The sequence below is a fragment of the Dendropsophus ebraccatus genome, chromosome 5, assembly GCF_027789765.1.
Source record: "Dendropsophus ebraccatus isolate aDenEbr1 chromosome 5, aDenEbr1.pat, whole genome shotgun sequence".
Classification (NCBI taxonomy): domain Eukaryota; kingdom Metazoa; phylum Chordata; class Amphibia; order Anura; family Hylidae; genus Dendropsophus; species Dendropsophus ebraccatus.
The window spans coordinates 37727515-37742935 of record NC_091458.1 but is presented as its reverse complement, the minus strand read 5'-3'; positions in this window follow the sequence as shown (position 1 = coordinate 37742935).

The window sequence follows — 15421 nt, the reverse complement described above, 5'->3', positions numbered from 1 at the left end:
GCGATAATCGGCCGGATCAGGTCGATTCGTCCGATTATCGCTCCATGGAATAGGCCCCTTAGCCTTCTCCATTGCATCTGCGCTTATTTTATTTAGCAAGTTCCAACAGAATAGTCTACTCCATGGGTGGGATCTCTGCCTGGAAGAGAGAGGAGGGAGGATCAAGGAAGGAGCTTCTCATTACACATAACGGGGACCGAGACAAGGACAAGAACCAATAGTAAGTGACCTATAAGTGCCACACCACATGTTTTAAAAGAAATGGCCAATCCCTTTATTCCCTTTATTAAATATTGGAATACATAGCTGATATTTAAGTGTGTCTTATATTTTAGCCGCACATTCCTTGGCACAATTTTCCAGCAGAAAAATTCAGCGTGGGAGTTTAGCGATGAAGCACTTTTTATCAGTCAGATGAAGTGTCACTTGTGTTCAGCCACACCTAATGCATGACAGTTCTAACCACAGAGCCTTGCGTAACAACGTGCAGTCTACAACAATATGTCTAGTATGCAATACCATCCTCTACAATACTTATAATCACACCGTTGCTAATATCTATGTAAATCCCTTTATTAACTAAAAATTATTGATGACCTGTCTACTGTTGGTTGTCAGGGGAAATCTGTCTCTAGTCACAGATAGCTGAGGACAAATTACAGTCATCAGAGTGGGGTTTAACAAGTGCTATGTGTAGGAGGGGTGGGGGGAACACAATGAAGAATCTATAAATATCTGTCCCCCATGCTCTCCCATCGCAGCATCACCAGCTTTCTGATAGCCGCCGTCCTCCTGCAGCTCCCCCCCCCCTCCAGCTACATCACATACCAGCTTAGAAATGCTCACTCAGCCAGTCAGTGACTGGGATGCGACACTAATTTAGTAACTGACTGGCTGAGCAGGTACTGCCTGCCAGGACATGACAGTGTAGGAAGCCTGGTGAAACTGGAGCCCGGTAGATTTGGATGGAGTTCCCCTTTAATGAAAGCTGAGCTGCAGTAACCTCTACAATGTATAGCACTCTCATCTTCTGGTGCAGTTCCCTATGTATGTGGACACGCCACTCTAACAAACATTGAATGCTGGTCATTGAATACTCAACAGGTAATATGGCACATATAAGGCACCCAGTTTGTACTCATTTTTGCTTAGGTCCCCATCATTTGTGATCAGAAGCTCCACCCTCAATCCTCTCTCCTTTCTTTCTCCCTGGGAGGTGGAGATCTCATCAATGACATGGCATCCTATGGAGCATCATGTGATCATTGCAATGTCACTTAGGGTCCTATTCCACGAGCTGATGTGGGCCCAGTAGTGGATTATAATAGGGGCATTCCGGGCGGCAGCCCGGGGCCCTGAGCTCCTGGGGGGCCCATGACCACCCAAAAAGACTTATATTTTCAGTGGTGTACTGTCTCCTGGCTACACTTCGGCCATGATTTGCAAAAAATCACTGTTTTTTTATAGCAATTTTGCACAAATCGGGACATCATGACATTATCTATACTGTACTATGAACGCCAGGCTAGTGCTTCCATAGTTACAGTGGGGTGGGGAGGCCCAGGCCTGGTGAACAGCCCAGGGCCTATGGTAAAGTTAATCCGCCCCTGTGTGCGCCCGATCAATAATGTAAACGAGCACCGATCTAGCAGATCGGTGCTCGTTTACCGGGCCTATTACACGCCCCGATAATCGTTTAGCAAGGGCTGAAGGGACATTGTTACCGATCTCCTTGCAGCCCTTGTTTAAACACCATACTTTACCTATCCATGCTGCAGGGCTTCTCCAGCGCTCCTTTCTCCCGGTCCCGCGCAGCAGCAGCTTTGGAGCGGCCGGTCTGAGCTGACAGACCGCTCAGCCAATCGCTGGCCACGGCGGTCCTGGTCAGTGATTGGCTGAGCGCTCTGTCAGCTAAGACAGGCTGCACTGAAGTTGGAGGTAGAAGGAGCACAGGAGAAGACCTGCAACATGCTTAGGTAAGCATGGTGCTTGTGAAATCGTTGGTCGCCTGCCGCGCATCACTATTCCACACAGCGATGCCCGGTCGGTGCCCAATGATTTTAGGTTTGAACCTAAATAAACAATCAGTCAATGACACGATCATCAGCTGATCATTGTCTCTATCCCACGGAGCGATAATCGGCCGAATCGGGCCGATTCGTCCGATTATCGCTCCATGGAATAGGCCCCTTAGCTTTCTCCATTGCATCTGCCCTTCTTTTATTTAGCAAGTTCCAATAGAAGAGTCTACTCCATGGGAAGAGAGAGGAGGGAGGATCAAGGAAGGAGCTTCTCATTACTTATAACGGGGACCGAGTCAAGGACGAGAACCAATAGTAAGTGACCTATAAGTGCCACACCACGTTTTAAAAGAAATGGCAATCCCTTTATTCCCTTTATTAAATATTGGAATACATAGCTGATATTTAAGTGTGTCTTATATTTCAGCCGCACATTCCTTGGCACAATTTTCCAGCAAAAAAATTCAGCGTGGGAGTTTAGCGATGAAGCACCTCTGATCAGTCACATGAAGTGTCACTTGTGTTCAGCCACACCTAATGCATGACAGTTCTAACCACAGAGCCTTGCGTAAAAACGTGCAGTCTACAACAATACAGTATGTCTAGTATGTAAGACAGCTTGTTATTCTCGCTTCTTTTTTGCCAGCTAGCCATCTTCATAAATCCCCCCCTTTGTGTTGAATAGAGTGGCAAGTTGTGCCAGGGCCGGGACAAAGAGTAGGCAGGGGTAGGCGATGGCCTAGGGAGTCTTCTGCTGCTGCTCCACAGGGCCGGGGGGAGGGGCGGCCTCCTGCTGAAGACACTGCTCGGGCTGAGCTCCCACTCCCAGGAGGCGTCTGACCTGGTGCAGGAGGCCAGTATGGGGGACTGTGCAGCATTACACATCCTCCAGGCTCTGGGAGCTGCTCAGCTGTCGGGCCAGAGAGGAGGAGGTGAGGAATGGCAGCCTGCAGACACAGCACATGGGGACCAGGAAGTGTCTGCCTGTGTTTTGTGTCCTGGGCCTCTACTGTCAGCTGCTCATGGCTGCATCATTATCATCATTTTTAGCAGCAGACCCCTCCATGACAGTCCCAGGACCGTGAGGAGAGAAAGTGCAAGCAACCTAGCTGAAAGGTAGCTGTTTTGTGCCTGTGTATGTGTACAGCAACAAGAGTGTGTGTGTGTATATAAGTGTGTGTGTATATATAAGTGTGTGTGTGTTAGGGATGCACGATGCACCGAAATATCGATACTACTATCGATATTTCGGGCAAAAAAACCGTTCGATACCAGGATTTCCTGGTATCGAAACTTTAAGTTAAGCAGAGAACACGGTGGGCGGCTAGCTGAGCGCCGGCCGTGTTCTCTATGTGCCTCCCCCTGCCCCCTGCAGTCTCCTCCTCTGCTCTCCCTCCCTCCGCTCCCATTGGCGCCAATTTCAAATAGCCGGCACTTAGCTATTGCTAGTGTCGGCTATTTAAGTATATAGATGCCGCTGTCACACTGACAGCGGCATCTGACCCCTCCTGAGCCCGCTCCATATGCTGCAGGGGTCGGCTACTGTGTGTAACAGACCCCCGCTGCTGGTGTCTCTCTGATAACAGAGTCCGGCTCCGCCAGGCTCTGTTATCAGAGAGATGATTTATGCCGAGGAGTCGGAGCTGCACGGAGGAGAGCGGCTGGAGAGGAGGACGGAGGAGAAGGCTGGAGGGAGAGCGGCAGGTCCGGGAGAGAGGACCGAGGAGAGGGAGAGCGGGATGTCCGGGAGAGAAGCCGGAGCTGCACAGAAGAGAGCGGGAGGTCACGGAGAGAGGAGGACGGAGAAGGCTGGAGGTGGGGAGGATGAAGAGGGAGAGCGGGGGTCTGTGAGATCCGGGGGAAGTGCAGCACATGTGAGGATCCAGCCGGCTGGCAGGTGGGGGAGGTGGCCGGGGCTGAGAGGAGCAGATAAGATCGGCTGTAGTGTGTGGGATCCTGTGTAACCTCCTCTTCTCTTCCTCCGCAATCTTGGTAACTGGTGCAGCAGAGCTGTCTTAGTGGTGGGTGGTGCAGGAGAGCTGTCTTAGTGATAGCTGATGCAGGAGAGCTGTCTTAGTGGTGGGTGGTGCAGGAGAGCTGTCTTAGTGGTGGGTGGTGCAGGAGAGCTGTCTTAGTGATAGCTGATGTAGCAGAGCTGTCTTAGTGATAGCTGATGTAGCAGAGCTGTCTTAGTGATAGCTGATGTAGCAGAGCTGTCTTAGTGATAGCTGATGTAGCAGAGCTGTCTTAGTGATAGCTGATGTAGCAGAGCTGTCTTAGTGATAGCTGATGTAGCAGAGCTGTCTTAGTGATAGCTGATGTAGCAGAGCTGTCTTAGTGATAGCTGATGTAGCAGAGCTGTCTTAGTGATAGCTGATGTAGCAGAGCTGTCTTAGTGATAGCTGATGTAGCAGAGCTGTCTTAGTGATAGCTGATGTAGCAGAGCTGTCTTAGTGATAGCTGATGTAGCAGAGCTGTCTTAGTGATAGCTGATGTAGCAGAGCTGTCTTAGTGATAGCTGATGTAGCAGAGCTGTCTTAGTGATAGCTGATGTAGCAGAGCTGTCTTAGTGATATCGGATGTAGCAGAGCTGTCTTAGTGATAGCTGATGTAGCAGAGCTGTCTTAGTGATAGCTGATGTAGCAGAGCTGTCTTAGTGATAGCTGATGCAGCAGAGCTGTCTTAGTGATAGCTGATGTAGCAGAGCTGTCTTAGTGATAGCTGATGCAGCAGAGCTGTCTTAGTGATATCGGATGTAGCAGAGCTGTCTTAGTGATATCGGATGTAGCAGAGCTGTCTTAGTGTTATCTGATGTAGCAGAGCTGTCTTAGTGATAGCTGATGTAGCAGAGCTGTCTTAGTGATAGCTGATGCAGCAGAGCTGTCTTAGTGATAGCTGATGCAGCAGAGCTGTCTTAGTGATAGCTGATGCAGCAGAGCTGTCTTAGTGATAGCTGATGCAGCAGAGCTGTCTTAGTGATAGCTGATGCAGCAGAGCTGTCTTAGTGATAGCTGATGCAGCAGAGCTGTCTTAGTGATAGCTGATGCAGCAGAGCTGTCTTAGTGATAGCTGATGCAGCAGAGCTGTCTTAGTGATATCGGATGCAGCAGAGCTGTCTTAGACAGATATCACTAACTTTATTTTTAACACAATAAAATAAAAATAGGCCAAAAATTGGTATCACTGTAATAGTGCAGGGGTATTATATTTCTACCATTTTTTTTTTTTTTCTTTTATACTTTACTAAGTATCGAACTGGTATTGAGTATCGAAATAAAAAAGTTAGTATCGGTATCGAACTCAAAATTCTGGTATCGTGACATCACTAGTGTGTGTATACATAAGAGTGTGTGTGTATACATAAGAGTGTGTGTGTGTGTATACATAAGTGTGTGTGTGTATGTATACATAAGTGTGTGTGTGTATACATAAGAGTGTGTGTGTGTATACATAAGAGTGTGTGTGTGTATACATAAGAGTGTGTGTGTGTGTGTGTATACATAAGTGTGTGTGTGTATACATAAGTGTGTGTGTGTATACATAAGTGTGTGTGTGTATACATAAGTGTGTGTGTGTATACATAAGTGTGTGTGTGTGTATACATAAGAGTGTGTGTGTGTGTGTGTATACATAAGAGTGTGTGTGTGTGTATACATAAGAGTGTGTGTGTGTGTGTATACATAAGAGTGTGTGTGTGTGTGTATACATAAGAGTGTGTGTGTGTGTGTATACATAAGTGTGTGTGTGTATACATAAGTGTGTGTGTGTATACATAAGTGTGTGTGTGTATATAAGTGTGTGTGTGTATATAAGTGTGTGTGTGTGTATATAAGTGTGTGTGTGTGTATACATAAGAGTGTGTGTGTATATACATAAGAGTGCGTGTGTGTGTGTCACTCTGAGAGGTAGCTGTTTTGTGTCTGTGTGTATGTGTACATAAGAGTGTGTGTGTGTGTGTATACATAGGAGTGTGTGTGTGTATACATAGGAGTGTGCGTGTGTATACATAGGAGTGTGCGTGTGTATACATAGGAGTGTGCGTGTGTATACATAAGAGTGTGTGTGTGTATTCATAAGAGTGTGTGTGTATTCATAAGAGTGTGTGTGTCACACTGAGGTGTAGCTGTTTTGTGTGTGTGTGTGTGTGTGTCACTTGGGTAGCTGTTTTGTGTGTGTGTATTTACATGTGTGAGAGTGTGACTGTGTGTGTATACATAAGAGTGTGTGTGTGTATACATAAGTGTATATACTGTACATAAATGTGTGTGTGTATATGCATAAATATGTGTCTGTGTGTAAATGCATAAATATATATACATAAAAATATATGCAACTGGGGGCAGCACACAGGGGATATATATACAACTGGGGGCAACACACAGGGGATATATATACAACTGGGGGAAGCACACAGGGGATATATATACAACTTGGGAAGCAAACAGGGGGGGTCTATATACTACTGGGGGAAGCAAACAGGGCATATATATACATATGGGGGGGGGGCGCTATTTGCCTTCTCTGCCTAGGGCACCAAAATTGTAGGGATCTTCCCGGGGGATGGTGTGGTTTGACACAGTTCACAGCAGACTTGGCTTTGAAAATAATAGCTTGGCGTTTATTTGCAGCATAAACAGTCCAGTAAACAGAAATACAGCAACAGCATGCTTTTAAAAACAAAACAAAAAGGTCTTGCCCGTCTGGGCGCTTACTAACCAACAGGTTACCTATCTGACACTTCGACCAGCAGTATCGCACGGTATAAATCAGCCCCAACAGTGGCAGTATTCTTTTGCTCCCAGGAAACACAGCATGCAGGCTGTTCCCTCCTGGCTGAGAGCAATCCCCTGTAGCTCTGTGGAGCTTTTAACTTGTTGCAGGCTCATCAGGGCACACCTGACTGCAACACCCGAACTGGATCGGGGGGAAGGGAATGGCAGGTCCCACTACCAACCTACCCACCATTCCAGTAAATCCGGCCCGGAAAATGTAAAGAACAACTCAGCAGCATAATACTGCTGAGTGACAGATCTCTCCCGGATTTACCACCTCACCATATGCAGTAGCCTGGGTGAGATGTACCTCCCCTCGAACACTTTCCCAGTGACACTTCTACAATATATATATTCCAAATCCTTGCGGTACAGCTGCTGCAGTATACATACTATACATTACGTACGGTCTACAACCCTATGTATGTTCTCCTGTAGTTTTCAGAGGTTAGGGTATTAGGCTAATGCTTTTTGGTTCCCGTACAGGAATACATTCCAGACAGTGGGTGCAGTTGTAAGAATTCTTGCAGCATGATGATATAGGTCAGCTCAGCGGGTGAGGAGCAAAATGCGGGAAAGCCACAGTGAACAGTACAGCACGGGATATTTGATGTGAAGCTTAGGCAGCTCTTTTCTGAACTCCATGTACCCACTTAGGTATAGGAAACTTACAGTAACAAGCTCTTTACTAGGCTATATTTGTCTTAGTTTGGGTTGTGGTTGGGTGCAGTTTTGATGGGATGAAGGCATCAAACCTGAAAAAGAAGTGATGTCACTTTTTCCACCTGATTCGGCTATGAAGCTCCTATTGGAATCAGTGGGACTTCACGACACATCCCACCATCCTGACTCTGGTTCAGCGAGAACAGCGACAAGCACTACTGTTTGCTTTTGCCCATCAGCACGTGCCATAAGCACCACCATCTTGACATGATTTCAGGTATCTGAGCCTGCTGTGTAGTTATTGGTGTTTCATCTGAGCAGAGCTGACGGAGGATTTGCAGCTACATGGCATGCATACTATAGTTCGCTATAGGCTTGCCCATTGTAGTACAAATACTGCAATCACACATGCAAAGATGTCCTGCTCAATGAAAGAGATATAAAGGTGCACTGTGCATCCTCAGCCAAAAGACTCCAGTATTCCTCAAGAATACTTACCATTGTTCACCATGACTGTCTCGTCCTACTGATTAATACTTATTAGATGCGCTACAGATCTAATACAGATGCGCTATTAAATCGGTGCACTGAGGGCATTAGTCCCGCCCCCAGTGCACCAAACCGCCTCATCAGCATTTGAGATGAAACCAATTTTCGTTTTTGCACTTTTGCGTTTTCCACTTTATGTTTAAAAGGCCATAGCGCTTGCATTTTTTCACCTAGAGACCCATATGAGCCCTTATTTTGTACTTTGCAATGACAGCCATTATTTTTCCATAACGTATGCTGCGAAACTGGAAAAAAATAATTTGCGCTGTCAAATTTTAAAAAAAGGAATTTGTTTTGATTTCGGGGAGTTTTGCATTTACGCTGTTCGCCCTGGGGTAAAACTGACTTATTATGCATGTTCCTCAAGTCGATACGATTACAACGATATGTAACATGTATAACTTTTCTTGTATCTGATGGCTTGTAAAAAATTCAAACTATTGTTAACAAATATATGTTCCTTAAAATCGCTCTATTCCCATGCTTATAGCGCTTTTATCCTTTGCTCTATGGGGCTGTGTGAGGTGTCATTTTTTGCGCCATGATGTGTTCTCTCTATCGGTACCTTGATTGCGCATATGCGACTTTACATTTTTTCTGGATTTGATGCAACCAAAAATGTGCAATTTTGCACTTTGGAATTTTTTTTGCACTTACGCCGTTTACCGTGCGAGATCAGGAATGTGATTAACTAATAGTTCGAGCGATTACGCGCGCGGCGATGCTAAATATGTTTATTTATTTGTTTATTTATTTATATTTATAAAATGGGAAAAGGGGGGTGATTTGGACTTTTAATGGGGGAGAGGATTTTTTATTAATAAAAAAAACATTTTACTTTTATTTTTACTGTAACTAGAAGTCCCCCTGGGGGACTTGTATATAGACAGCACTGATCTCTCATAGAGATCAATGCTGTGTATATACACAGCAAAGATCGATCAGATCGGTCATAGATTGCTATGGCCAGCTGCAGGCCATAGCAATCTATTGCCGAGCCAGGATCAGCGTCATTCCGACGCTGAGGCCCGGCATGGGCAGAAGAACGGATCTCCCCCCCCGCCCCGTGATCGCATCGCGGAGGAGAGATCTGTCCCACTAGACACCAGGGACAGGGAGAGCACAGCATCTAAGTGCAGCTGTCAGGTTTGACAGCTGCAGTTAGAGGCTTAATTATCCGGCGCGGGTCCCGGTACAGGCACTGCCCGGCTGCACATGTCAGCCGGGATCAGCGCCGCTCTGAACACCCCCCGCGGCACCATGACGTATCAGATACGTCATGGGTCACTAAGGGGTTAACTACTAATATCCTGAAAACAGTACCTTCATCCTCAGCGCCCCTGTGCATTATCATACAGTATCAACAGGTTAGATACCTTTTAGATACTTGAAGGGAGTTCCCAGGGTTAGAAAAACATGGCCACTTTCTTCCAGAGACAGCACCACTCTTGTCTCCAGTTTGGGTGCAGGTTTTGCAACTCAATTACATTGAAGTGAACAGAGCAATGGCAAACCCCATCTGAACTGGAGACAAGAGTGATGCTGTCTCTGGATGGCCATGATTTTCTAATGCTAGATAACCCCTTTAAAGTTTTCCTTTAAGACCCAATGCTGATCATTGCAGGTGGCTGGCATAAATCTGGATTCTGCATGTTTCTCACATGGACAGTTGCATGTTGCCTGCTCCAGAGTTGGATCAGGTTGAAGTATTTATGTCTTCTGGCAAGAAAACTGCCAATATTGTTTATCAACAGGCCATACAACCCCATCTCCTACCATTTTGGCACAGTATGGCACAAATCAGTTATCCGTGCCATAGACACCGCAAACGTGAATGAACGACGGAATCCGCCAGAAGTTATCTGTGCGGATTCCGTAGTGTGAACCCACCCTTGGCAAGGAATTTCAAGCACAAAACTTTCTTCTTCAATTCCTCGCCTATTCCTTAGTGTGAACATACCCTAAGGCAGCTGCAACAATCCCTGACGTGCTGATTATTATTTGTTTTGTTATTTTGCTTAAAATAAATGAGCATTTTTTCGCTATGACTATGAGTAACATCGCTTCTTTTTGTGACCTCACGAAATCCTGCATCTCAACACTCAGCATTCAAAGGTTGTCAAACCTGTCCGGCTTCTTTTGATTACATAGAATCAGCAGAATATACAGCATCCCCTGCAGCAGAAATTCCTCTAAACTTTACTTGAAACTTTAACTATTACAATAGGCAGATAGTTTTTAGCTTCCATCTAGTTTCTTATACTGTTTTTGTATGTTTATGGGTGTATTTATTGTTAGCCCTTAACGGATATCTGCATGGCCAAGTGGAGCCATCCATAGACATGAAGCCCGAAGCCATTTTTCAATAGAAAGAGAGATAAGTAGCAAGAGATACTGTACATATATATAGATTTGCAGTTTTTAGTAACTGATACTGGCAAGAATTATTTCTAGGAAGGAAAACCGGGGTCATTGGCACCCAAGGCTCATTGATCGGAAGCCGAAGACTAGTATGTCTGGTCTGATCCCACAGACAAGCTATTGTAACACAGATCAGTGCCACTGTATTGCAGCTTGATGTGCATGGAGCTGCATAGCCCCAGACGAGTAAGAGTGCCCATGCTGACCCCTGTCTGCCACCAAACATGCCTACAATGGGCACATGAGCATCATATCTGGACCATGGAGCAATGGAAAATGGTGAAAATAAATGGCCAGGTGCCTGTGCGTCACTCACCTGAAGAAGAAATGCCACTATGATGCACTATGGGAAAAAGACAGGCTAACGAGGGCAATGGGATTCTGCTGGGAAAACTTAAGTCCTGGCATCATGAGGATGTTACTAGAGATGAGCGAACCCTGAGCACGATCTGGTTCATTCAAACACAAACGCGCAGCTTTTCATTACTGGTGGCTGAAAGATGGATGCAGCCCTAAGGGCCCGTTCACATTACCAAATCCTGCCTGCTATGTGTTTCAATGGGAGACCTTGCGAGCCTCCAATCTCCGCATCTCTCTGCTCATAGAATTGACACGCTCCAATTCCGTGGGCGGGGGTTTTGCTCAGAATTTTGGGCGTCGGTGTGAATGGACCCTAAAGCTGACTGGAAAACATAGATACATCCATAGGCTGTATCCATGTTTTCCAGAACTCCCTAAGGCTGCATCCAGCTTCTTCAGCCACCAGTATTCAAATGCTGCACGTTTTTGTACCATCTAACTAAACACTCTTCCACACTTCAAAACCGTTCAGGAAAGGCGTGAGGAACATAAAGACATCAAGGTGGCGACTTGACTTAAAAAATAAATAATTTCCGCATACAAATTAACTTCTATAAACTTTAACTTTTTTTTTTTAATTGAAAAATATTAAACATTGCATTTTAAATGGAAAAAAAACATACCTTCTTCTACTAAATAAAGTCTGAAGATAAATTACATAAGTTATATTGTTTATATTGTTCCTTTAGGAGTAACAAATCAGGATAGAATAAAATATAAGAGCAATTGACCTATATAAAAAGATACTATTCCCATTCTTTACATTTCAAAACTAAGAGTATGTTCACACTGAGTAAATCAGGCGGAATTCTGCGGTGGAACATCTCCTCCATGGTATCCCGCCTGCCTCAGTGTGCCATAGCCTGTCTATGGGAAAGCTTGCGCGCCTCGCCGTTCTCCGCTCAAAGAAGTGACATGTCACTTTAGCGGAGAGCGGTGGCAGCGGAGGAGCGCACTCTCTCCCATAGAGAAGCAGTGTCACCAGGGCCGGACTGGGGCTGAAAAGCAGCCCTGGCACACAAACCCCACCAGCCCACATATATATTCCCCACACACCTATTGCACTATGTTGAGCAGAAATTTTTTTAGCTTTACTACTGTCACATTATTTTCTTACATATGTGAAGTATTACTCCCTGCAGACTATAGAAGAGTATACAGCAGTGATATCCCATAGCAGGTGTACACAGATGCTGAGAGTATACAGCAGTGGTCAGACAGTCACAGGTAGAATACAGAGCCATTACAGAGCCATCCCCACTCCTGTCATTGTGCTGTTCCCCTATCCGACGCCTAAATAAATTATCTCAGACTGCTGACTAAATGGAATTCACAGACGCTGAAATAAATTCATAGCCTGGACCCCCAAAAAATGTATGACACAGGCCTAAAATGCATACCCCAACATGTAACTTCAGACCCCAGGCCACATTAACTTATACTGCAAACACCAAAGGAAACACAGATCCAAGACTGCCTCTCCCCACACAGCTCAATCCCCTCAACCTCCAATCTCTCGAGTGCACCTCCTCCGTACTCCTCCATTCTCTATAGTGTGCACCACCTCCGTACTCCTCCATTCTCTATAGTGTGCACCACCTCCGTACTCCTCCATTCTCTATAGTGTGCACCCCCTCCGTACTCCTCCATTCTCTATAGTGTGCACCCCCTCGTACTCCTCCATTCTCTATAGTGTGCACCCCCTCCGTACTCCTCCATTCTCTATAGTGTGCACCCCCTCTGTACTCCTCCATTCTCTATAGTGTGCACCCCCTCGTACTCCTCCATTCTCTATAGTGTGCACCCCCTCGTACTCCTCCATTCTCTATAGTGTGCACCCCCTCCGTACTCCTCAATTCTCTATAGTGTGCACCCCCTCCGTACTCCTCCATTCTCTATAGTGTGCACCTCCTCCAGGTAACACAGAGGGGACACAACCAGAGTGACACTGCCAGGAGCCACACTATGTGACAATGTGAGTGCGATGTGCTGCATCACCGACTCTCACACACACCTGTCCTAGCTGATCTGCCTCTTTCTTGCACAGTAAACGCTTAGGGGAAGATTTATGAAAGGGTGTAAATATACACCTGGTGTAAACTGCCCACAGCGACCAATCACAGCTCAGCTTCCAGCTCTGGTAAAATATAAGAGGAGCTGTGATTGGTTGCTGTGGGCAGTTTACACCAGGTGTATATTTACATCCTTCTTCTATCTCCCATATTTTTCACTTCAAGTCCGATCTGTGCCCCATATATTTGATTAAAGCCCCTCTATGCTCCAATTACTAGTGTCCCCCCCACAGTGCCCCCACCAGAGAAAAAAACAAACAAACAACAACTCTCCTGTGACCCGTTCCTGCAGCTCCTCTCCCGGCAGTGCGTGTCTTTTCTCTATCAGGCATCAGTGTGACTTCTGGTACTGCATGGTTTTGCTGATGGCTTTGTAGTCCTAGTCCTACACACTACTTACCCCACCTGACCCCCCCCCCCCCCTACACACACACACTAGAATCCCCTGCTGTGCTCCGATATAATAATAAGGCCACCTGTGCAGTGCCCCAATAGTAATAATCCCCCCTGTGCTCTGTCCCATAGTAGTTATCCCCCCTGTGCTGTCCCCATAGTACTCCCCCTGTTCTGCACCCCCATAGTAATCCCCCCGTGCTGCACCCCCATAGTAATCCCCCCGTGCTGCACCCCCACAGTAATCCCCCTGTGCTCTGCTCCATAATACAGCCCCCATTCCCCCCCCCCCCCACCCTGCATTGACAAATACAAACAAAAACATTATACTCACCTTATTCTGAAATACAGCGGGTCCTTCTCTCTTCTGATCTCCTCGCAGGCCGTATCCTCCCAATAAACTTGCGGTCCCGTGGGCTGTGGGTGGGCGGCACTATTGTCAGTCTGAGCATGATGTTTCGGACGGGCGGCCGCTGACAGGGGCACACTAATTAAGATCCCCCCCCCACACTTACACACTACCCTACCTGACCCCCCCCACACTCACACACTCACACATTAGCCCACCTGACAAATCCCCCCCACACTCACTACCCCACCTGACACTCCACACACACTCACACACTACCCCACATGACCCACCACACTCACACACTACCCCACCTGACAAATCCCCTACACACACTCACACTATCCCACCTGACAAATCCCCCCCCCCCACACACACACTATCCCACCTGACAAATCCCCCCCCCCCACACACACACTATCCCACCTGACAAATCCCCCCCACACACACACTATCCCACCTGACAAATCCCCCCCCACACACACACACACTATCCCAGCTGACAAATCCCCCCACACACACACACACTATCCCACCTGACAAATCCCCCCCCCACACACACACTATCCCACCTGACAAATCCCCCCCCACACACACACACTATCCCACCTGACAAATCCCCCCCCACACACACACTATCCCACCTGACAAATCCCCCCCCCACACACACACACTATCCCACCTGACAAATCCCCCCCCACACACACACTATCCCACCTGACAAATCCCCCCCCCCACACACACACTATCCCACCTGACAAATCCCCCCCCACACACACACACTATCCCACCTGACAAATCCCCCCCCACACACACACACTATCCCACCTGACAAATCCCCCCCCACACACACACACTATCCCACCTGACAAATCCCCCCCCCACACACACACTATCCCACCTGACAAATCCCCCCACACACACACACACACACACTATCCCACCTGACAAATCCCCCCCACACACACACACACTATCCCACCTGACAAATCCCCCCACACACACACACTATCCCACCTGACAAATCCCCCCCACACACACACACTATCCCACCTGACAAATCCCCCCCCACACACACACACTATCCCACCTGACAAATCCCCCCCCCCAAACACACACACTATCCCACCTGACAAATCCCCCCCCACACACACACTATCCCACCTGACAAATCCCCCCCCACACACACACACACTATCCCACCTGACAAATCCCCCCCCACACACACACACACTATCCCACCTGACAAATCCCCCCACACACACACACACACACTATCCCACCTGACAAATCCCCCCCCACACACTCACACTCTCCCACCTGACAAATCCCCCCTCCCCTCTCCACTCCTCCACCTGACAATCCCGCCCCTGCCACCGCCTCCCCCCGCCTGTCCGAATCGGCGCTTCTGCCACCTCACCCCTCCGTGGCCTGCTCCTTCCACCGCAGCCCACTTTTTTCCGTGCGGCCCGTTCCTCCCACCGCAGCCCGCTTTTTCCGTGAGGCCCGTTCCTCCCACCGCAGCTTGTCCCGTCCCGGCCCGTTCCTCCCACCGCAGCTTGTCCCGTCCCGGCCCGTTCCTCCCACCGCAGCTTGTCCCGTCCTGGCCCGCTCCTTTCACCGCAGCCCGCCCCTGCTCCTGGCGTGCTCAACCAATCAATGTGGAACAGGAGCGTGGGGCCGCTGCGACTGGCTGTTGTGCATGTACAACGCGTGCGCCACAGCCAGCCGCAGCGGCCCCACACTCCTGCTCCAAGTTGATTGGATAAGCACGCCAGGAGCAGGGGCGGGCTGCGGTGGAAGGAGCGGGCCAGGACGGGA